At 42.0% G+C, this 23,148-nt stretch overlaps 1 protein-coding gene across 1 annotated transcript in view; it reads right to left on the bottom strand.

Annotated features, from left to right (window-relative positions):
• The window catches only part of Rbms3 (RNA binding motif single stranded interacting protein 3), a 1,479,068-nt gene that overhangs the window by 1,277,561 nt on the left and 178,359 nt on the right, over positions 1-23,148 (bottom strand). Inside the window, exon 2 of the mRNA XM_045136303.1 lies at positions 10,125-10,267. The gene's annotated coding sequence lies outside the window, so the exon portion shown is untranslated. The remainder of the gene's footprint in view (positions 1-10,124; positions 10,268-23,148) is intronic.

Below are 23,148 nucleotides of genomic sequence, written 5' to 3'. Positions count from 1 at the left end.
ATTAACAACAAGATACACACTAGGAACTCCACCACCTCCTGGAGACTAAACAACACACTTTTAAGCAATAAATGAGTCATGGAAGAAACCAAAAAAAGAAACTGTAAAATTCCTAGAAGACAATGATAATGAAAACACAACCTACCAAAACTTATGGGACACATGAAGGCAGTCCTAAGGGGAAATTTCACAGCCCTAAACACCTTCATTACAAAGGTGGAGAGATCCCTAATTAACAATCTGACTGTCCATGTAAAGGCTCTGGAAAACAAGAAGAATCCAACCCAAAGAGCTCCAAACAGAAAGAAATAATCAAGATTAGAGCAAAAATTAATGAATTGGAAAGTAAGAAAGCAAAATATTGACGAAACAAAGAGCTGTTTCTTTGACAAATCCTTGACTAATTTGATCAAACAAAAAAGGAGGAGTTTCAAATTAACAAAATCAGAGAAGGAGAGATCACAACAAATATCAGTGAAATTGGAAGAATCATCAGGGCATACTTCCAAAACCTCTACTCCACAGAATTGAATAATCTGGAAGAAATGGATGAATTTCTAGGCACATACCACCTACCAAAACCAAACTCAGAGCAGATTAATTTCCTAAACAAACCTATCACATCCATGGAGACTGAAAAGGTAAACAAAACTTTCCCAAAAAACATATGTCCAGGGCCTGATGGCTTCTCACCTGAATTCTATTAAACCGTCATTGAAGAACTGAAACCAATTTTTTTCCAACTGTTTTGCAAAATCAGAGACCAGGTAATCCTCCTCATCTCCTTTTATGAAGCTAGCATCACCCTACTACCAAAACCTGACAGAGATGCAACAAGCAAAGAAAACTAGGCCTATATCCCTAGTGAACTTAGATTCAAAGATCCTGAACATAATCCTTGCAAATGAAATTCAACAATACATAGAAAACATTATCCACCTTGATGAAGTAGGCTTTATCCCAGGGATGCAGGGATGGTTTAACAAATGGAAATCAGTCACTGTAATACAACAAATCAATAAGAACCACGTGACCATCTCAATTGATGCAGAGAAGGCCTTTGACAAAATACAGCACCACTTCATTATCAAAACAGTGGAAAGAGCAGGCATGGAGGGTTTATATTCAACAAAATAAGGCTAGATATATTTTTATAGTTCCTAAAGGCCAAATAATACTTACTGGGGAAAAGCTCACGGAGTTCCCACTGAGATTGGGATCAAGACAGGGGTGCCCACCCTCACCACTGCTCTTTAACATAGTCTAGAAGTACTAGCCCAAGAAATAAGACAGGAGAAAAAAATCAAAGGGATTGGGATTGGAAAGGAAGAAGTCAAGTCAGCCCTATTTGCAGATGACATGATGTATATAATTGACCTGAAAGTCTCCATCTCAAAACTTCTAAAGGTGATAAATTCCTTCAGCAAAGTGGTAGGATACAAAATCAATGCACAAAAATCAGTAGCTTTTCTATATGCAAAAGAAAAATATACAGAGAAATAAATCAGTGAGACTGTCACATTTTCAATAACAAAAACAAAAAGAAAACATTAAATGCCTGGGAATAACACTAACCAAGGATGTAAAAGATCTATATAATGAAAACAGAAAAAAAAAAAAAAAACACTCAAGAAATAAATCAAGGAGAAGTTGAGAAGATGGAAAAACGTCCCAGGCTCCTGGATAGGTAGAATTAATATTGTGAAAATGGCAATTCTACCAAAAGCAACATACATATTTAACACAATACCAATAAAAATACCAGCATCATTCTTCACAGAGATTGAAAAAAATTGATGTCAAAATTCATATGAAATGGCAGAAGGCCTCGGATATGCAAACATATCTCAGAAAGAAAAAACAAAAAAACAAACCTCAGTGTATCACCATACCTGATCTAAAGCTATATTGCAAAGCCTTAGTGACAAAACAACAGCATGGTGCTGGCCTAGGAGCATAAACGTAAACCACTGGAACGTTGGGTCCAGTAACTAGAGCTCCTTGATCTTGGACAACGGTGCCAATAGTGCAGACTGGGGAAAAGGCAGCATCTTCGACAAATGGAGTTGGACAAATTGGATAACCATATGCAGGAAAATGATATTATACGCACTCATTTCACCATACACGAAATTCAAGTCCAAATGGATTAAAGGCCTCAATATAAGACCTGAAACTCTTCACCTACTGGAATAAAAAATAGAAGGCATGGTGGCACATGCCTTTAATCCCAGCACTTGGGAGGCAGAGGGAGGAGGAGTTTGAGGCCACCCTGAGATGACATACTTAATTCCAGGTAACCTGGACCAGAGTGAGACCCTACCTTAAAAAATAAAATTAAATAAATAAATAAATAAAATAGGAGGCACTCTCCATGATATAGTATTCGGAAAAGACTTCCTTAACAAAACCTCGGTAGCCCAGGAAATTAAACAGGCACTCAACCAATGGGATCTCATGAAGCTAAAAATATTTTGCACAGGCAACCATACCATAAGCAGAGCCAACAGATTACCCACTGAATGGTAGAAAATCTTCTCCAGCTATACCAGTGACAGAAGCCTAGTATCTAGAATCTACAAAGAACTCAAACAACTAAACAATAAAAAAAACAAGCAACCCACTCCAAAAGTTGGGCAGAGAACTGAATAGGGAGTTTTCAGAGGAAGAATTACAAATGGCTAACACAAAATTAAGAAAATGTTCAACATCCCTAACCACTAGTTAAATGCAAATTAAAACAACTATGAAATTCTACCTTTCCCCAGTAAGGATAGCACACATGAAAAAATCAAATGAAAACAAATGTTGGTGCAGATGTAGAGAAATAGGAACCGTCATTCACTCTTAGCGGGAATGTAAGGTGCTACAGCCACTATGAAGATCAATATGGAGACTCCTGAAAAGGATGAAGATAGGGTTACCAGCAGACCCTATAATTCCCTTACTGGGGATTTACCCTAAAATCTCAATATCTCAGTTTAAAGATATTTGCTTAACCACGTTTACAGCTGCTTAATTCATAATAGCTAAGGGCTGGAATCAACCCAGGTGCCCATCATTGGGTGAATAGATAACCATGATGTGGTATATCTACATGATGGAATTCTACTCAGAAGTTAAAAAAAATGACACAATGAAATTTGTAGATAAATGGTCAATCTTGGAACAGATAATTCTAAGTGAACTCACACAATTACAGAAAGACAATCATCACATGGTCTCACTCATCTGTGGTTCCTAATCTGGATCAGCCTGAGTTGCTGAGAGACCTGAATGGCATCTCGAGGCCTGGGCAATAGGGAGGGTGGGGTGCGGGGGAAGGGGAAGGGTGCAGGAGGAACACAAAACTGAACCCACATTGAACTGGTACCACTGAGTCCTATATCCTGGAAGTTAGACTAGAAGGTAGGTACTCTCAAGAGGACTGTAAGGGGCGCACCTGAATCAAAGGGCCCTGGAAAGGGTGAGACAAAGCCTAACCTTAAATTTCCCTTGTTCCTCTTTCTCCTCTGCTTTTTCTTTGTTCTTTTCCCTTGGCACTGGCCTGTAATTTTCTGTACCGGGATGTTGCTTACATCCACAACAAGCTGTTGATAAGAGAGACTTATTAGATCTCCCAAAACAAACAAGACAGGCTTCTGTCAGAGCATTTGATTACCCACCAGAAGTTAATGGCAAGACCCTACTGCTAACACACCATACACTGTTAGCGCAGACCATAGAGAGACCTGGTTGGAATCCAGAAGAGAGTCAGTCCCCAGATAATTAGCCCACCTAGTGCTGGAATGTGCTACTGGGGAAAAGCGGCCAACATCTGTCCAAGCAACTCAACGTCTAATGGACTCAGAAGCAAACAACCTGATGTGATGCTCACACAAGTGCAACAATGGCCCACAGCCATGGTGGATAACCAACTGCTCTTAGATTCAGTAACATATCTGCTCCATGGAAAGGAAACCATATCTGGATCTGGGAGACAAGTCAGAATCACATCCAGATAACGATTCTGCTTTCATTGTCAAGCTCCCACTAATCTTGGCATATAAGAGGGCCTACACCCTTTAAATTCTCTCTAAATTAATAATGGTTATCCCATTTAACTGGTGCTGACTTCAGTCTCCATTGGAGATTCTGCTTTTTTTTTTTTTTTTTTTTTTTTTCAGATGGGAGCAGGATCTGAGGAGATAAATGAGCCAGCACACTTCAATTGAAACCTCAGCTGAAACCACAAAGGAAGGTGAGCAAGGAGGGCTGTTTTCTTAGTGAATCTGATATCAGCACAAGGGTGAAGGAGATAGACACTGAGGAGGCTCAACTCCTTCCAAAGCAGAGATCCAGAGGCTCCTAAGAGCTCATCACTGAAGTAGACTTAAAACACACCCAACTTGGCTCAGAGAATTTTGTGGAAGAGGGGGAAGAAAGATTATTAGAACCACAAGTTGGGACATTTTGCACAGAGACATCGCTTCTCCTCCATAACTGACTGCTGCCCCCATAATGCGTGACTCACAACCCCCATGGAGTTGACCCACATCCCCAACGAGGAAGGCCTCTTCAGACAAGGGGCAGGGAGGAGGGAAAGGATGGCACCAACATGTGTTGTTTACATGCTAAATATGTCCATATCTAATAAAAATAATTTTTAAAAAAGGCATGTGAAAATAAAAGAGCAGAGTTGGCAATGAAAGCCTATGAGCCAAATCCCACATGCTGTTTGTGTAAATAAAGTACTGGAACATAAAAAAATAAAAGTCTATGGAAGAAAAGTACAATGATGATGGAGCTTGCTAAGCCCTGAATATGAAAGCACCCATCACATAGGCTCTGAATCTTCTCACCCCACCTCCTGTGGGGAGACATGGCTCCCCTGGCCATGACATAAGCCCAGTAAAGAATCATTTACAGAGGTTGTTGAAAGGACACATGGCAGCAAGAGCAACAAATTCTCTTGTACATTGGTCAGTTCAGAATAGTGCTGCACCATTATTGAGGGAAGAAATTTACAGTGGCCGATTTTCACATACATGTGACAAATAGCATACCTATACGATGTCTACTTACACTCACTTTCAAAGGCATCTCCACTCCAAGAGAGCCATGGTACAAGGAAAAAAGATTTTTAACCTACTTATTCCCTTCCTGGGTTCTTTGTACAGCGCATCATGAAGTTTATATTAAAGATATATTAAAGATTCTAGAAGAACGGAATAGAAAATTCAGAGCCAAATCATCTTGGATTATTTTATTTTATTTACTTATTAGAGAGAGAGAGAGAGAAAGATAGAGAGAGGTGGATAGAGAACAGGCACACCAGGGCCTCCAGGCACTGCAAACAAACTCCAGAAGCATGCACGTTGGCTACCTTGGGCATCTGGCTTACATGGGTCCTGGGGATTTTAGGCTTCACAGGCAAGTATATCTCTAGCTCTCTTGTATAATTATTTAGTTCCCTTGGTGACCACTGTTCACCTCCGTGGACTTAATTTCCCTGAGACAAAGATGTAAAAACCTTTGAAATGTATTAATTTAGCAGACCACTAGCTTCCCCCAGCCTAAAAGCTCAAAATACCATGAGATAGCACTTGAGATCTATGGCAAGAATCTCCAAGCTCCACTGTACCCTACCTGATGTTCCCATCTATGCAGTTTGAAAGGCCTGAAGCTCTGTCTTTTGTTTGTTCTGTAACTATAAAATCTTTTAAAAACTGTTTCCACATTGGAACATGTTTTCAGGGTGACCTGGATCCATATTCCCAGATCATGACCACTCACATTTTTCTCCAAAAATGAATGATCTCTTATTCTCTTTGATGTGAGAGCTATGTTTTGCATTAACAATACATAAGGATGACCTTTGGGATCATGTAACAATTATACACTATCTCAAACTGCATTGATTTATCATTAGATGTTTGACTTGTAACACCTTCTACTATTAAAAACTGTCTCTTGGTAGTTCCAAAAAATGTCTAAAGTTGCTGAGGAAGGCATTGTTTGGAGTCAGTTCTTAATCTGCTCAGTGTCCACTCCTAAGGCAGCTTGGCATCTCTCCTATTTAGGTTTTGAAAAATATTTTATTTATTTCCTTATTTGAGAGAGAGGGAGGGAGGGAGGAAGAAGCAGAGAATGGGCATGCTAGGGTCTCCAGCAACTGCAAATGAACTCCAAGCACGTGTGACACCTTGTGCATTTGGCCTATATGGGACTCAAACCTGGGTCCTTTGGCTTTGTAGGCAAGTACCTTAACCAGTAAACAATCTATCCAGCCCCAATTTAGTTTTGTATTAGTACTTTATCTAAACCTAAAATGCACGTTTTTGTCCTCTGTAATCTCTAGGAAGGAGCAGGGCAGTCTTTATTATGCTGAGTGTGTCTAGGACACTGGTGATGCTGCACAGACTATGACAGTTACAGCAGACACACTGTGTGCACATGCCTGATGTCAGCATCTGGGTGATAAGGGCTCATTGCACATGGGCCTTCATAATCTCTAGAATGCCTAGCAGAGTGCTAGAGCTGAGTGACATAAAAATATCTGGGCTAGCTGGGCATGGTGGAGCGCACACCTTTAATCTCAGCACTCAGGAGGCACAGGTAGAAGGATCCAAGCAACAAAAAGTGGAAAACAGACAGAGGAGAACACAGACATTGACTTCTGCTTTGATGTGTATGTACACAGGCACAATCTGCAAACATACATGAGTACACTATACATACACACACCACACACATGCCACACTACACATAACACACACACACCACATGAATAATTGACGTTCAGTGTGATGGCAATATTTCGTTGTTTTTCCCAGCCTGGATGAGACACCCCACAGGCTGTCGGGAGAGGTTCCAGACAAATGCTCCTGATGAAGGTGGACCAATCACCAGGAGAGCTTCTATCCACCCCTCTCCTGGTTTCCCCTGTCATCTCCTGGTGAAGGTGGGCAAGGCAAAGGGTGGTGGGGGGAGATTGTAGCACACTGTGACCTGCATGTCTACTTTTCCTGTCACTTCTGCTATGAATGAAAGTTCTAGAATGAGGTCTTCCCTTTCCCCCTTTCTCTCTGTACCAGTTTGTTTCTTACTGAGGTAGGGTTTCACTACATTGCCTCGGCTGGCCTGGAACTCCTGATCTTCTTGCCTTTGCCTGATGAGTAGCTGGGATCGCAACCACGTGCCACCATGGCCAGCTACGACAGATCCTTATCTATCTCACTTTAAGTAACCCCAGGTGTCCATAATTTCATCTGTCAAAAGGGGTGATTCAACTTCACATGTGATACTGCTTGTGAAAACGCGGTCATCACCCAGCACTGTCACTCACAGAGCCCCCCGTACTGCAGCTCAGGGACAACTTAGAAGGTCAACCATCACAGTGGGCTCCAGGGATGTCTTTGCAACCAAATTTGTTACCAGGAAATTTCCATTCTACCGATCGTTCCAAAGCTGTGACCCAGAGGAACCAGGATCCCAGGCAGAAAATGAATAGAAGCAGAGTTCACATCCGTCTGTGTGTGGCCTCTCCAGACGCGAACAGATTACTCACCCAGAACAAACACACGAGGCGCCAGCATCAAACTCAAATGGTGACAGGGCCAATTATGACGTGGTTTGCCTTCCTGACCCTGAAATGTCACTTGTGCTGGAAAGTGCGCTGCCTGTGAAAGCTCTGACCATGAGAAAGAAGATACATGGATATGACTTTTATTCACATAGATGTCACAAGGAAGCAGCCAGAGAGGGTGACCCACTTGCCAAGCCATACTAATGACCATCAAAGTCTCTGACACTAAAGAAGTTGAGATCTTTCATTTAGCCCACTGGTTGTATGAGCCCTGGGGGGAACTCGGACAGATGGAGAGGGGCTTGGAAGGCGCCTGTATAATAACACTTTGAGAATCTGGGATTCTGTTTGAATGGTGACTTGTCATGAGGATTTTAGATCCCAGGTATACCCAATCTTTCCATTTTTCAAGTGGACCCAAAAATCCAGATTATTTGTAGGATGCTTACTAACATTAAAATGTTTCTGCTATATATATATATATTTTAAAAATTACCCTGCAAGCAATTTGGACACAACAATGGTTTTCATTTATCTTGTGGCTTAAAATACTCTGGAGCTTCTTTCATAGGTAAAACTCTAAACAGAAAATCAACAGGGTTCAGGGTATTTGATGTAACTAGACCACAGTGGAAGTCTCCGTCAGCCTTGGAGCTACGAAGCCTGAGCCCTGGTTCTAACTCAGTCATGGTCTCCCAAGGAAGATGGACGAACCACCTGTGGTCTTGGTTTCCTCCCATGTTAAGCCAAGACAAACCTTGGTCAGTCATGAGGACCATGTCAAAGTGGGCCATGTTACGTGAGGGACACTCCATCACCTCCCGCTAAATTGTACCCTCATAGTTCAACTCAGCACCTCCACTCCCTCCCTCAGCTGAAAATGCAGGTTAGTCATTTTACCTCAAAGGAACTGTTGTTTGAAGCAGGTGAGATAATTCAGGGAAAGTGTCCAACAGAGAGTGTGTGCCCTTCAATAACTCTTTACTGTTATTATTATTATTATTATGTGTAACCAAGAAACCAAATTTAAAACCATAAATTTCCCAGACATTAATACAGAGACTCAGAGAAAAATGACAGTTTATGCACAGCCTTACTAGTGTGGAACAGAATCAGAATTAAGAAGCAAGTTTTCCGATTTCCAATTAGGAGATTTTTTTTTTCATGACGTACTGATTGCTACTAAACTCTTGCATTACAAAGTACTTTTCCTCCACATCAAGTCTCAGAAATATGTTCTAAATTTGAGGCTAGTATAGTTCTGTCCTTTTTAAAAATTAATGAGGTTAAAATGACTATGTTTGAAACAGGGTCTGTAACCTAACCTAGGCTGACTTAGAATGCAACGTATAGGGACCAGGCCAGCCTCAAACTTACGGCGATCCTCTTAACTAAGCCTCTCAAGTTCTGGCATGGCAGACATGAGCCAGCATGCCCAGCATGCCCAGCTAATGAGCTAATGACTGATTAAATTTCTTGATTAAATGAAGGAAGAGTTAGGGAAGAAAATGGCTAATAGAATTTTCTTCTATTAAATAAAATTCAAAGACTACTGCATATTGTACAATAAACCCCAAGGCATTAATTTTTCTTGACCTGCATCTTAACTCATTATATAAAATCAGAATTTGTTCTCTTTCCTATGGCAGCTCTGAAACCTGTAATCACAAGTCATATGTTTGAAATCTGAGGAGAAAAAAATGTTAATCCACTTAGGTAGACAAACAAAGATATTCCAAGCCACTGTTTAGTAAACAGGACTGTCTATCACCCCTAACATGGTAAAATACTCCAGAACCCAATATTATCTTATACAAAAGCAGAGTTGCATAAAGTGCTTACAATTCTAAGTAAAAAATATGTTTTTATTTTAAGAAAAATCAACAAAACTGGTGTAGGAAGATGGCTCATTGGTAAAGTACTAACCCTACAAAACGTGAGGACCTGACTTCAGACCCCAGCACCATGTAGAAGTGGCATAAGACAGTGCACACTTGTAATCCCAGCCAGCGCTGTGGGGGGGGGATACAGGGTGACCTATGGGCTATGCTGGATAGCCGGTCTAGCCCAGTCTGTAGGCTTTAGTTTCAGGGAAAGACCCCATTTCTAAAAGTATGGTGAAGAGTGATCAAGGAAGACACCCAGTGTTGACCTCTGGCCTTCACATGGACGCACACATATGCATTCTCTCTCTCTCTCTCACACACACACACATCCTCATACATAAGCAATCACGCCCCATACATACACACACAAAATATCAGTAAAATGGGGCTAGAGAGATGACTCAGTGGTTAAGGTGCTTGCTTGCAAAGCCTAACAACCTAGATTCAATTCCTTAATACACACATAAAGCCAGATACACAAAGTGGTGCATGCATCTGGAGTTCATTTGCAGCAGCTAGAGTCCCTGGTATTCTCTCTCTCTCTCTCTCCCCTTCCAAATAAATAATAATATTTTTAAAAAGTCAACAAAATGGAAAATTCCTAAAACACGCAGTTCTTTCTAAATATAGACTTGAAACCAGGGTCCTATTTATCAAGACCTGTTCCTCACCTGGCACCTATTATGTGACTTGATAGCCCTTACAATCCAGTTTCACATCTTCTTTTCTTCCAGCAGCATTTTATAATCTACAAGCTGCCCTTCTTGCTCTCAAGGTCCCATCCAGGCTTCATACACACCATGCCGAGAGGAGTCTACTCTGCAATTAATTAAACACAGCATTACTATTTCACCAGCCCCAGAGCTGGCTCTAAAAGTGAGTCTTGATTTTTTTTTTTTTCCTTAGCACTTCCCCATTTTTACCAGATGTGGTAGCAATACCAGCACTAAGTAAGCAGAGATACAAAGATTGATATGAGTTTAAGGCCAACCAGAGACTACAATAGTGAATCCCAGCCTGGGCTAGAGTGAGACCCTACCTCAAAAAAAAAAAAAAAAAAATAGAGAATTTCCCCCATTTTCTTAAGTTTTCCACTTGTCAAAAGAACTAAAGATTTACTTGAGGTCAGCCATTGGCATAACTCATTCAGACCCATCCATTCGATGAGTGGCAATTTGACTAACTGCATTTACCACCATCTGGGGAGGTGATCACTATCATTTCAAAGAGAAGAAGTAAAAGTAGCAATAAACATGAAAGTCATCCAGTCTTTGCTCAAGTCAGCTCTACTTACTTACCCTGGTTCTATCAGATAGGGTTAATCTCCCTTTGATAGTGGGCTCTGCCTTACCATAATTTACTTCACTGGTACTAAACCCATATTCCTTCACCTTTGTGACAACATCCTAAACTCTTTACAGAAGGAAACTAGTGTGGTCAGCACTTGGAACCATTTTCCCTACCAAATACCCACAATGCCCTGCATTTAGTATTCATCCCGGCAATAACTTCTAAAATTAAATTATAGCCCAAATTTATGTGTGGCCATCATTTACAAGCCCTTCAGCCTCATACAAGATTTCTTAGTGTTCTCATGGGAGAAAGATGATATGGATTTATTACTATGCCTGGCAAAAGCAGAAGCCCAAATTGGATTTCTCTTGCCCATCTAGTTTGTTATGGAACTGGAATGTGAAGACGGTTTAGAAGCCACATCCGTGTGATCTGGCAGCATCTCCTGAAGATGTTAGTGAGTGAGCTGGCCACAGCAGGCAGTGGGTATGGATGATGGAGAGGGAAAGGGACACGTCGAGTCACAGGCCTATCTGTCCGCCCATGGAGAGGGTTCAATTAGAGTGGTGATTTCAGAGGCACATCATATCTTTCCTCTTCGTAGTTCCTTGGGCAATGTGCACATTTATTGGTGAATCCCACAGACACTTTGCCAGCAGTCCAGTATTCCCTGCAAACTGGAGCTGCACCCCCTGAGCTCAGGCGATGGAATACTTAGGTAGCAGATTCTAGAATGCAGAGCGTTTGCCAGGGCTCTGTGTTCCTAATAAGATGGCAAAGGGGTAATGATGAGAATGATGAGCATCTGTAGGCTTTCTAGAGTGAGGCTTTTTACAGTCACGGCGCCTTCATGAACACATGGTAATTCCACTTAGGAACATTTTTGTCCCATAAACTTTGAACTTTTAGTTAAAATATCCTTTATATTAAGACAAACAATACAGAAAACAACAGCCAGAGAAATTCAAATACCTCAAAGTAAGTTAGCTGTCACTTTCACAAGACTTGCATGGTTATCAGTTATGACCCAATATAAGTTTGCTCACAAGTCCAAAATTGATTCTTCTTTATGCTGTCACAGGTTGTTGCAGCAAGGTTTGCATGGCTGATAGAAATAGCCCAACTAAGAGCATCATGTGGGAAAAAGTTTTATTTTGGCTTACAGGCTCGATGAGGAAGCTCCATGATGTCAGGGCAAACAACGGCATGAGCAGAGGGTGGATATCAACCCCTGTCCAACATAAGGTGGATCAGAGCAACAGGAAAGTGTAGAAAACAAACACTGGCAAGGTGACACTAGCTATAACACCATAAGCCTGCCCCCAACAATAACCCTGCCTCCTGGAGGTGATAAATCCCAAATCTCCATCAGCTGGAAACTCAGCATTTAGAACACCCAAGTTGAAGGGGGATACCTGAATCAAACCACCACATTCTTCCCCTGGCCCCCATAAACTGATAACCATCCATGATGCAAAATGCAATGCATTCAGTCCAATTTTAAAAGTCCCCATACTTTATATCAATCCCAATGATGTTCATACATTCCCATAATCCAAGGTCTTCTAACTGAGCCATAGTAAAAAAAAAAAAAAAAAAAAAACAATCTCCCCAAAACCATAATGGCACAGAATAAATACACTGCAAAAGATGGCATTGGGCATAGCAAAGAAACATTCAACCAACACAAGATTTAAAACAACAGGGCAAACACCAAGCTCTGTAGCTTTAAGCATAGCAAATCTAGCAAATCTCCAAGTCCAATAATTCTAACCAGCAACAAGTCTCTGGTATTACAATTCTGCCCCTTCAACTAGGCTACTCACAATCCTAGAAAACTTCACTGGACCCAGCAGCTTTCCTTAGCAGCCATCTCATGGTCCCGGCATCCCCAATGGGTCTCCACTGCAATCCATGGTTCATCCTCATGGGCCCATGGGGTCTTCATGCAGGCAACCAGCAAACCTGATTCACACTGCCCATGGCCATTTCCAAAACACAAGACCATGTTGCAAACTCAATGACCCTCTTTCCAGCATTTCTTATACTCCACGATACCAGGTAGGTGCCAATTTGTTAATCGGGGGGAATAAAGCAGACTTTGAAGAACAGGACACTTCTTGAGCACTAAGGCCCCTCCAACAGAGTATAGATTCTTCCTGTTGCCCCATTGCAGGTCAGCTGGCCCAAGCACAAAGGTTGCAATCTCTCAAACAATTTGCAGGTGAACAGGCAGCAGTTTAGGCCCAAAGATTTCATTTTATTTTTTTCTGTGTCATATCCCCCTGCTCAAACCAATCCATTTCTACACAATGCAACCCTGCACAGTTTCTCAGGACACGGGCATAAGAGCAAGCTTCTCACAAACTGCTAGCCCAGTACAAGCAAAGCTCTTTCTCACCCTCTTAAGCCAAACCTCACAGTCCATAGTTCTTACTGCCTTCAGGTCTTGCAGCTCAGACCAGAATAGTCCATCAAGCTGTACTTACAGCACTACAAGGCCAAGCACTTAGGCCAAGGTTTCAAACCCTTCCACATTACTCTTAAAAATCAGCTATAAAAGTCCAAAGCCACATAGTCAGGTGTCTAGCAGCAACCCCACTCCTGGTACCACTTTACTGTTGCAATCAGGTTAACATTACTGATAGAAATCACCCAATTAAGAGCAGCTTGTGGGAAAAAGGTTTCTTTTGCCTTACAGGCTCAGTGGGGAAGCTCAAAGATGTCAGGGAAAACAACGGCATGAGCATCACCCCCTGGCCAACATAAGGTGGACCAGAGCAACAGAAGCATGTGCCAAACACTGACAAGGGGACAATGGCTATAACACCCATAAGCCCACCCCCAACAATAACACTGCCTCCTGGAGGTGTTAATTCCCAAATATCCATCAGCTGGGAACCCAGCATTCAGAACACCTAAGTTTATGTTGTGGTGGCACGTGCCTGTTAATCCAGCACTAGGGAAGAAGAGTTAGGAGGATCTACATTTCAAGGTTATCCTTGCACCAGCCTGAACTAGCTGAGACCCTTTCTCAAGGAAAACAAAAGAAAAGAAAATTTAAAAGGAGGACTGGAGAGATGGCTTAGCAGATAAGGCACCTGACTGCGAAGCCTAAGGACCCAGGTTCAGTTCCCCAGTACTCAGGTAAGCCAGGTGCACAAGATGGCACATGTGTCTAGAGTTTTGTTGAAATGACTGGAGGCCCTGGCATACTCATTCTTCTTTCTCTTTCTATCTACCTCTTCCTCTTTCTCAAATAAATAAATGAAAGATTAACAAATATATCTTCTTTGAAAAACAGAAAAAATTTAAAAGGAAGGTAGCATGCCTAAGGCAGGAAAGTTTGAAAAGAGGAAACTTTAAAAAAAATTGTTTTATGTTTATTTATTTATTTGAAAGTAGAAGACAGAGAAAGAGGCAAAGAGAGAGAGAGAGAAAGAGAGAAAATGGGCACGCCAAGGCCTCCAGCCACTGCAAACGAACTCCAGACGTATGTACCCCCTTGTACATCTGGCTAACGTGGGTCCTGAGGAATGGAGCCTTGAACCCATGTCCTTAGGCTTCACAGGCAAGTGCTTAACCACTAAGCTATCTATCCAGCCCGAAAAAGAGGAAACTTTGACATCATCATAAACATCCAAAGACCATGCTTGCAGAGCCTGCTATCCCTGATTCAATTCTCAAGCTTCCCATGTGAGCCAGATGCAAAATATATCACAATGTCTGTGGCAAAAAGATCCTATGCATGTTCCTTCACATACACACACACACACTCACACACACACACACACACACACACACACACACACACACACATACAAATAGTATAATTGTGCTCTGTGCATGCATGTTTAGAGTATTTATTATGTGCGGTGTGATGTAATGTGTGTGTAATTATATGCATCTATGTACACATGTGTGCATCTCTGCACATGTGTGCCCAGGCCAGAGGAGATTATCAGGTACCTACCTCCTTTCACTCATCCACTATTTCTTTGAGGCAAGGTCTCACACTCAGCTCAGAGTTTCCATATTCCCCCTATAATGTTGTTGGTGTAGATTGTTTTGATCAGCAGATTCTAGTCCCTCAGGACTGGGGTTACAGACATGTGTGACCACACCCAGCTGTTTACATGGATCCTGAGAACTTGAACGCTGGTGGTCTCGAGACTTTGCAGGTCCTGATGCCTATGCAACAAGAGCTGTTAACTGCAGAGTCATCTACCCAGCCATCTTCTACACGTCCTTTTAAAAATTCCCAACGTAAAAAGAAAACCAACAAAAGTTGAGACTGATCAGATAATTGCAGCACAGTCTACAGTCATAGCAGAAAATGTTCAGAATTCTCTGTCCGTCATTTCTTTCTCTATCAAGGTGGTTATCAAACTTAGGCGGCCAAATGTACTAAAAAGAATATTTCCTCATTTACTAGCTGATTAATGATCAGTTAAGTAATGCCTAGGTGTGAGGAATTATGGGAAAACTCTGGTGCATGAGGCACACGTGGCCTCTGCTGTCCTGATGGAACGTGAATTCTGATGAAATTGAAAGTGAAAAGAAACCTGGCAGCTCCCTTACCACAGTCACACACGCTCCTCCAAGGTTAGCAGAGACGTTATCTATCACTCCCTCGCCAGCCTTGAAAGGTCTGAAGATTCATGTTATTAATGGAGCTGTCAGTTTCCTTTACGGTGTCAAAGAGCTGATGAGGAAACAGTAATAGAGAACTTGACTGATTGAGTTTGAGGGATGACGACCAAAGAAATCAAATTTTAAAACATTGCAAAGACCACGGGGAATCTTGCTCTTAAAAAAAATTATAAGAATTTTATAAACTGCGGGGACTGGAGAGAGAGAGAGAGAGAGAGAGTTCAGTTGGTAGAGCACTTGCCATGTAAGAACAGAAAGTTGACTTTGCTCTCCAGAGCCCGTGAAAACAAAGAGAGAGAGAGAGGAAGTCAAGTACAGTGGCATAGGCTTACAATTCCAGCTTTGGGGAGGTGGAGAGAGTGAATCTCTGGGGCTCCCTGGTCAACCAGTCTAGCCTACTTGGTTAGCTCCAGGCAAGCGAAACACCATCTCACACACAGAAAGGATGGATTGTGGCTGAGGAATAGCACCCAAGGTTGTTCTCTGGCCTCCACAGCACCCAGCCCATATACATACATACACACATGCGTGCTTGCAAGCACATGACCAGTTTGAGCACTCATGTGGGCATGCTCACATGTGTGCGTGCACACACACAATTTTACAAACCCCTAAAGGTACCGCATGCTCTTCTAGCAACTTTAATAACACCGACAACCTGCAGTGATGGGTTCACAGCGACGCTGCCGCTGAGGTCGGGATGTCATTCTCCAGTGAGCTGAGGGCCGCCCCTACAGACTGGGGACACCCAGCAGCAAGCAGCCCCCCCCCAACCCGCAACCGAGCTCTGCTCTGAACAATTACAACTGCTCCTTCACCATAGTGGGTATTATTGTGCAATGCGGAAAGTTCTACAAAGAAGACATTCTTCCTTGTTTTCTTCCCTCCTCATCTCCCCTGGCTTCTTCTCTCCCTGACCCTCGGCAGTGATTCAACATCCACCAGTACACCAACCTCTTCATACACTATGCAGGAACTTTGATACAAGTTTTAGAATCATTTTTCCTGGCAAGTTTTCTGGCTATGTATTTTCAAGTTTTCTGTGTACATAATATTGTGATGGTAAGTGTATGAAAAGGTACATTTAACTGGAGCCTCAGCAATCACACCGTGCATTCTATATGGGCTTTTCATTTTACATAGTGCATTAGGTAAGAAAACGGTCTCATGTTGTTGTTTGAATTTGTGCTCTATAGATTGTGAATGAGGTGGGCTATCTTTTCATGCCAATATCTTTAATTTGCATTCTTCATTACTGAGTTGTCTGTTCAGGCAGTTTTTTTTCTCTCTCTCTCTCTCTTTATTTTTGAATTCTGGCATGTATGGTATTTATTCTGAACATCTACATGTCACACAAACATGAGATATGCCATATGTAAAGTATACTTTGCTGTAGTCTATTTTTTTCTTCACTATAACAGTTCTTAACTATTCAAGGTTTCAAGTAAATTCCAGTGGAAAACTGGCAAAGTGCATGGGCTTGATCCATCAAGATCTCCAGGCTGAATTCCAGCCCTGCCCTTCCAAATGCCACACTCCTTGAAGTCTCTTTGCTCCTATCTTTAAAAAGAACCCCCACCCCTATATGTAATGGTTTAGGAAGAGTAAATATTTAACTCTATTATAAAATCTGACATTCATAATTTTCATTGCAGTATCTTCCTTATCTTGAAATATGTATTCTGGTTCAATTTTCCATCTGGCTAAGTTAGTTCACCCAGTACCTTACAGACATACTAAAAGAATGGTTCAAAACTGGAAGCATTTGATATCTAAGTATTCCTGTCTTATTACATGACTGAACATTTCTCTCATTATATATCTGAGTATTTCCCTCTCTCTTTCTGATTGGTAGGTAAGGTCACAGACAGCAATCCTGACGCAGCATGTCCCCTCAAAAGTACCTAGACACCTCGTTCCTCTACCTCAAGAGGATATGAACTAGTGCTGGTTTGAGCCTCTTTTCCTACTCAGAAATAAGGTCCTGAGCCTAGAGAGATGGTTCAGTGTCTAAAGTGCCTGTTTGAAAAAACCTCATGGCCTGGGTTTGAGTCCCCAGTACCTACGAACAACCAGACACACAAAGTGGTGTGTGCATCTTGAATTTGTTTGCAGTGGCAGGAGACTCTAATGTTGAAAGTATTTTCCCTTTCTGTCCCTACCCCACCCCCGGGAAAATAAGTGAATAATTTTTAACAAAAAGAAATACAGTGTTTTTCTATGGAAGTTTAGAAAATCTTTCCCTTTGTCCTTCCAAAATCTCACCAGGAAATACAAATGACACATATGTATACTCATATCAACTACTTTAGTGTATATATATACCAATATCTGTGCACACACATGTATGAACTCACACCACTCACCATACATGTATAATCCCAGAGTACAGACATAAGCACGTCTACTTACAGGTATATAAATTTATACCTCCATATTCTTACACATGAGTATGTGAATTTACACATGTTTAGGTATATATTAGTATACAAATATGGGTAGATATATGTGTGTATAGATATATCAGAATTATGTTTTTCAAAGATAAATTCAGTCTGGGTGTGGCGGCACACACCTATAATTAGAAGGTAAAGGCAACAGCATGAGGAGCTCATCCTTGGCTCTATAGCAAGTTCAAAGTCAGCCTAGGCTACCTGAGATCTTGTCTCAAAAAAAAAAAAAAAAAAAAAACCAGCAGAGAGAGATTGCAAGTAGTTCTTGTCGTGAAGGATCTTTTCTTCAGGCTGTTGCTGCTTCATCATTGTTGTGCCTCCATCTGTCCCTCTGCCCTCCTGAAATGTCCGTCATGTGTACGTCGGGCATTCCAAAACTGTCTTTTTCATTCAATGTTTCAATTACCTTATTCTGTTGTGAGATAGGGTTTACCCATCACATTTTAGGAGTTTAATTTGAACTCCAGGAAGGATTATTTTCCCTTGAAATTGCTGAATTTTTCAATTTGTAAATGATTTTTAAATGAATTCTAGAATGTGTGAGTTCTAATGCATATTCTTAGAAAAATTAAGTTTTGTTGTACACACACACACACACACACACACACACACACACACACGGCAGGAGTGTACGGATGCTGTAGAGAGGGTGTGGGAGGGGACTCACCCTTGCATGTGGCAGCCAGAACTTGGCATTGAATTCTTCCTCAATAACTCTCAGCCTATTTTTTGGGACAGGGTCTCTCACTGGACCTAGAACTCATTCATTCAGCTAGACTAGCTAACCATTGAGTCCTAGGGACCTGCCTGCCTCTCTATCCCCTCAGTGCTGTGATGACAGGCATGCACCACCATGCCTAGCATTTTTTTAAATTCTAAACTTTATTATTGACAACTTCCATAATCATAGACAATTAACCATGATAATTCTCTCCCTCCACTTTCCCCTTCACAAATATGCTCTCCATCATATCTTCTCCCCTTCTCAATAGTCTCTCTTTTACTTTGATTTCATCATCTTTTTCTCCTATTATGAGGGTCCTGTGTAGGTAGTACCAGGCCCTGCAAGGTCATGGATGTGCAGGCCATTTTGTGTCTGGAAGAGTGCATTGAAAGCAGTCCTACCCTTCCTTTAGATCCTAACATTCTTGCTACCAGCTGTTCCGCAACGGACCCTGAGCCTTGGAAAGTGTGATAGAGATCATGACTGGCATTTCTAAGTGGGTGCTGGGGATCTGAACTTGGACCCTCATGCCTGTGCAGCAAAGTTAGCACCTACTGAGCCATGTCTTCAGCCCACAGTTACTTTGTAAAGTCATCATGCATCAAGCCTATTACTTCTGTGTGGATAGAATATATATACATATTTTTTTCAGCCGGTTCATTTGGCTGTTTCCCCATGTTTTATTTCTCTCTTTTCACAAGCAAAGTGGAATTATACTTCCTAGCCATGTGAAGCTAAGTGTGACTTATTTTTCCATTAAAAATTGAGAAAAATGTTGCATGTCACTTGCGCCAGAAGCTTTTAGAGCCAGTCCCTGCTTCACAAGCTTCCCTCTTCTCTGTCACGGCCTTGGCCACTGTTCCATTCAGTGACGCCCTATCCTGCTGAGCCATGCAGGAAGAGCCGTGCTGGTGCGTGGAGAAGAGCTCTCCGGCCAACCTTCAGGGAGCACAGGAAGCTGGGTGAGAATGGATCTTTCTTCAAGCGACTCGGTTTTAGGAGTCATTTATTATAACAGCCAAGCCTAATAGGTCCTGGGACTGTTGGCTTAGCCTCCCTTGCACGGATGACAATTTTACTTCCTAGTCACTGTTGAGTGATCTGTGGAGATTAAGCGATTGGACTGGCTCATGGACTTTGAAGCCGAGTGAATAGGCTGGGTATTTCCTGTACTGTTAAATCAGCTGTGAATCTCCAGGCTTTACTTGTAAGAAGACAGAAGGGGCCCTTTCTTTTATTTATTTATCTAAATGTGTGCGTGTGTGTGTGTGTGTGTGTGTGTGTGTGTGTGATATCCCTCTGTATCTGCCTCTCCAGAGCTGAAATTACAGACATACATACACCTAGCACTTTCGGTGGGTACTGAACATTGAACTCAGGTTCTCATACTTGTGAGGCAAGTGTCCCGCTGTCTGAGCAATCTCCTTGGCCAGAGAATCCATCTTCCCAGCCTCATGTTTCTCTTAGAATAAGTGGCTTTCTTCTTCTACATGTCAGGACTGGAAGACACTTGGGGAACCCACCTAAAATATCATATTTGAGTGAGAAAGACAGGAGACTCTTCCACAAGCCACTTTGTGTAATTGGCTTTACATGGGTACTATAATCAAATGCATACCATGAGGCTTTGCAAGCAAGTGCCTTTCACCACTGCGCCATCTCCCCTACCCCATGGACTGAATTTTAAAGAAGATAGAGAAGCATCTAGTAGTGAGGTAGACTGAGAGCTGGTTGGGAAAAATATTTCTGAAGGATAATTAATGACCTCAAGTCAACATACAAGACAACATGTGCAAGTTGTGCAATGGTTGTTTTTAATATTTATTTTTTTTAATTACAGACAAAGAGATAGGTGGGGGGGAGAGAGAGTGAGAATGAGTGTGTTAGGGCCTCTAGCCACTGAAAATGAACTCCAGACACATGTGCCACCATGTGCATATGGCTTATGTGGGACCTAGAGAATCGAAACTGGGTCCTTAGGCTTCATAGGCAAATGCCTTAACTGCTAAGCTATTTTTACAGCCCTATGCAAAGTTTTTATCCTATTTGATAACATATACCAATGTTGGATTCAATAAGAGAAATCTAGCTTAGGAAAAGCTCATAGAAATAAGGCCCAGACACCTTAGTTAGGCTCAGGGTTAAAATATTGCTAATTTATTACCAAAAAAAAAAATGCATAGGAAATCTTGGACTGTGTTGTGAAGATGTCCATATGAGAGGTGGTCAGAGTAATCAATTTGATGCCTTTGTGCTGGTAAGAAAAGAGAGGCCCTCAGTCAGACAGGGCAAACCACCCCTATAATCCTAGAATTTGGAGGATAGAGGCAAGAGGATCACAAATTCAAAGCCAGCATGGGCCAGCCTCAGCTACACCGAGAGAAATGAGACTCTCTCTCTCTCTTACAAATCTACTGGCTAGACGTGTGGCCAGTGGCATAGTACTTGCCTAACATGTACAAGGCCCTGGGTTTGATGTCCATATCACAAAAGACAGACAGCCTTCTTTTGTAAGCAAACCCCTTGAGCCTGGAGTCAGCCTCCTTTTGTTTGCTTTCCCACTCAACGAGCACACTGCCCGCACAGCGATGCACAGCCTGCCCTAGACACCTTGGACTCTGCACTGCTTCGACTTGAGCCCGAAATTTTTCTTCACAATTGGGTATTTTGTTTTTTATTAAGAAAGGCTGTCAAAGTGAGATACTTTCAAAGATTAAGAGAATAGCAATTAGTCTAGGAAATAAGCTATATGAGAAAGGATTAAAAATTCAGCAAAGTCAGGGTGTGAATGAGACTCAGGAGACCATAGACTTCAACGATCTGAAGGGTAGAGGACTTATGAGCTATTCTGGGTGAATACAGCAGGTCAAATGGCAACAAGCAAGTAGACATGCAATGTTCTGGGATTGCTCACAAAGTATGACAATTCAGAGGTGTAACAAGGTATGTTCCTACTTATAGGAGTATTTTCCTACAAATATGGGGATTCAAAAACAGGATGGTTTCTTTTGAGCAGCAAAACTCCTCCTCAGTAGAATTAGTTCTACGGGTCAAGAGTTTTATTAAAAAGTGATAGATTTTGGATAAAATCAAACCCATGTGAAAGCCAGACAGTCACGTATTTCTGTTAGACCAGCAATCCTATGGTGAGATAGGGGGTCAAGGGCAGGCTGGCCAGCCTGGTACACAGTGCCTAACAACCAGCAAGAGACCTTCCTTGGGCTGGAGAAATTGCTTAGTGGTTAGCGTTCCTGCCTGGGAAGCCTACGGACCCACATGAGCCTGATGCACAAGGTGCTGTGTAAGTCTGGAGCTCGTGTGCAGTGGCTGAAGGCCCTGGTGCACCCATTCTCTCTGTCTGCCTCTTTCTCTCTCACACATAAATAAAACAAAATAAAACATTTTAAGAAAAGAGAGAGAAAGAGAGGAAAGAGAGCTTTCTCAAACAAGGTGGAGGGTGAGACACCAAAGGTAGTCCTCTGCAAGTGTGAATCCACAATCACACTCATGTGCATCCATACACCTCCCCCCCGTCACGCACATCACACAAACATACAAGGACAAAATAAAAGAATTTTGTAAAAACAAAAATAAAAGCTCTATCACCACAGTTTGAGGGACTGTTGGATCCCATGTAAGAAGCCAGAGGCCATGATACAACCTAAGGATGAGATGGGAAGCAGGAAGACGAGAACTTCCCAGAAACTTTTGGGGAGCACAGCAAAGAATAACAGCAGAAGCTGGGCGTGGTGGCACATGCCTTGAATCCCAGCACTTGGGAGGCAGAGGTAGGATGATTGCCAAGAGTCCCTACCTTGGAAAACCAAAAAAAAAAAGAATAACAGTAGAGTGAGAATCCAGAGCAAGACATCCATCTTCAAACGAAGTACACAAGCAAGGGACTGACCTGAAAGTTGTCCTCTGACCTCCACACACACACACACCACACGTAAAATTTAGATTGAACTGGCAGAGCTCTTCCAAGATTCTGTGTAATTCCACAGCATCAGTGCTTGTATGCATATGAGGAGACAGGAAATTCCAGTATAAATCACATATATTTTCCTCCTTGAAATAGTTCATAACCCAGCAATGGAGACAGACACGGGTGTGGCCATGATGCTAAGCTTTTAAACAATCACATTCTGAGCACTGCTGGTTTCAGAATAAACCCATACCAGAAAGAAAAATGCCTGCTTCATTTTTATGCTCACCTACCGTAACCTGAAGCCTGAGCCATCAAAGCATATGCCGAACACGTTTATTCTCTTGTACTTAAGTATTTACGTCCTGCAGCACTGTTACGATAGTATCATTCACAAGACCCCACTAAAGCCCATTCTATTCTAGAGCTTGCAAACTCTTTTTGACTAAGACATTAAAAAAATTAATTATCTATTATTCAATCATTCATTTATTGTGAAGGGGTGTGTATGTGTGTGTGCACACACATGTGCATGCTTGTGCATGTCCCTGTGTGTGGTATTTGATGTGGGTGTGAGTATATCACGGCACCCACGTGACGGTCCAGGGACAACTTCTGAGTCAGGCCTCGTCCCCCACCTCACTGGG

Source organism: Jaculus jaculus, chromosome 17, assembly GCF_020740685.1.
Source record: "Jaculus jaculus isolate mJacJac1 chromosome 17, mJacJac1.mat.Y.cur, whole genome shotgun sequence".
Lineage (NCBI taxonomy): Eukaryota > Metazoa > Chordata > Mammalia > Rodentia > Dipodidae > Jaculus > Jaculus jaculus.
This window is presented reverse-complemented; position numbering and strand designations above follow the sequence as displayed.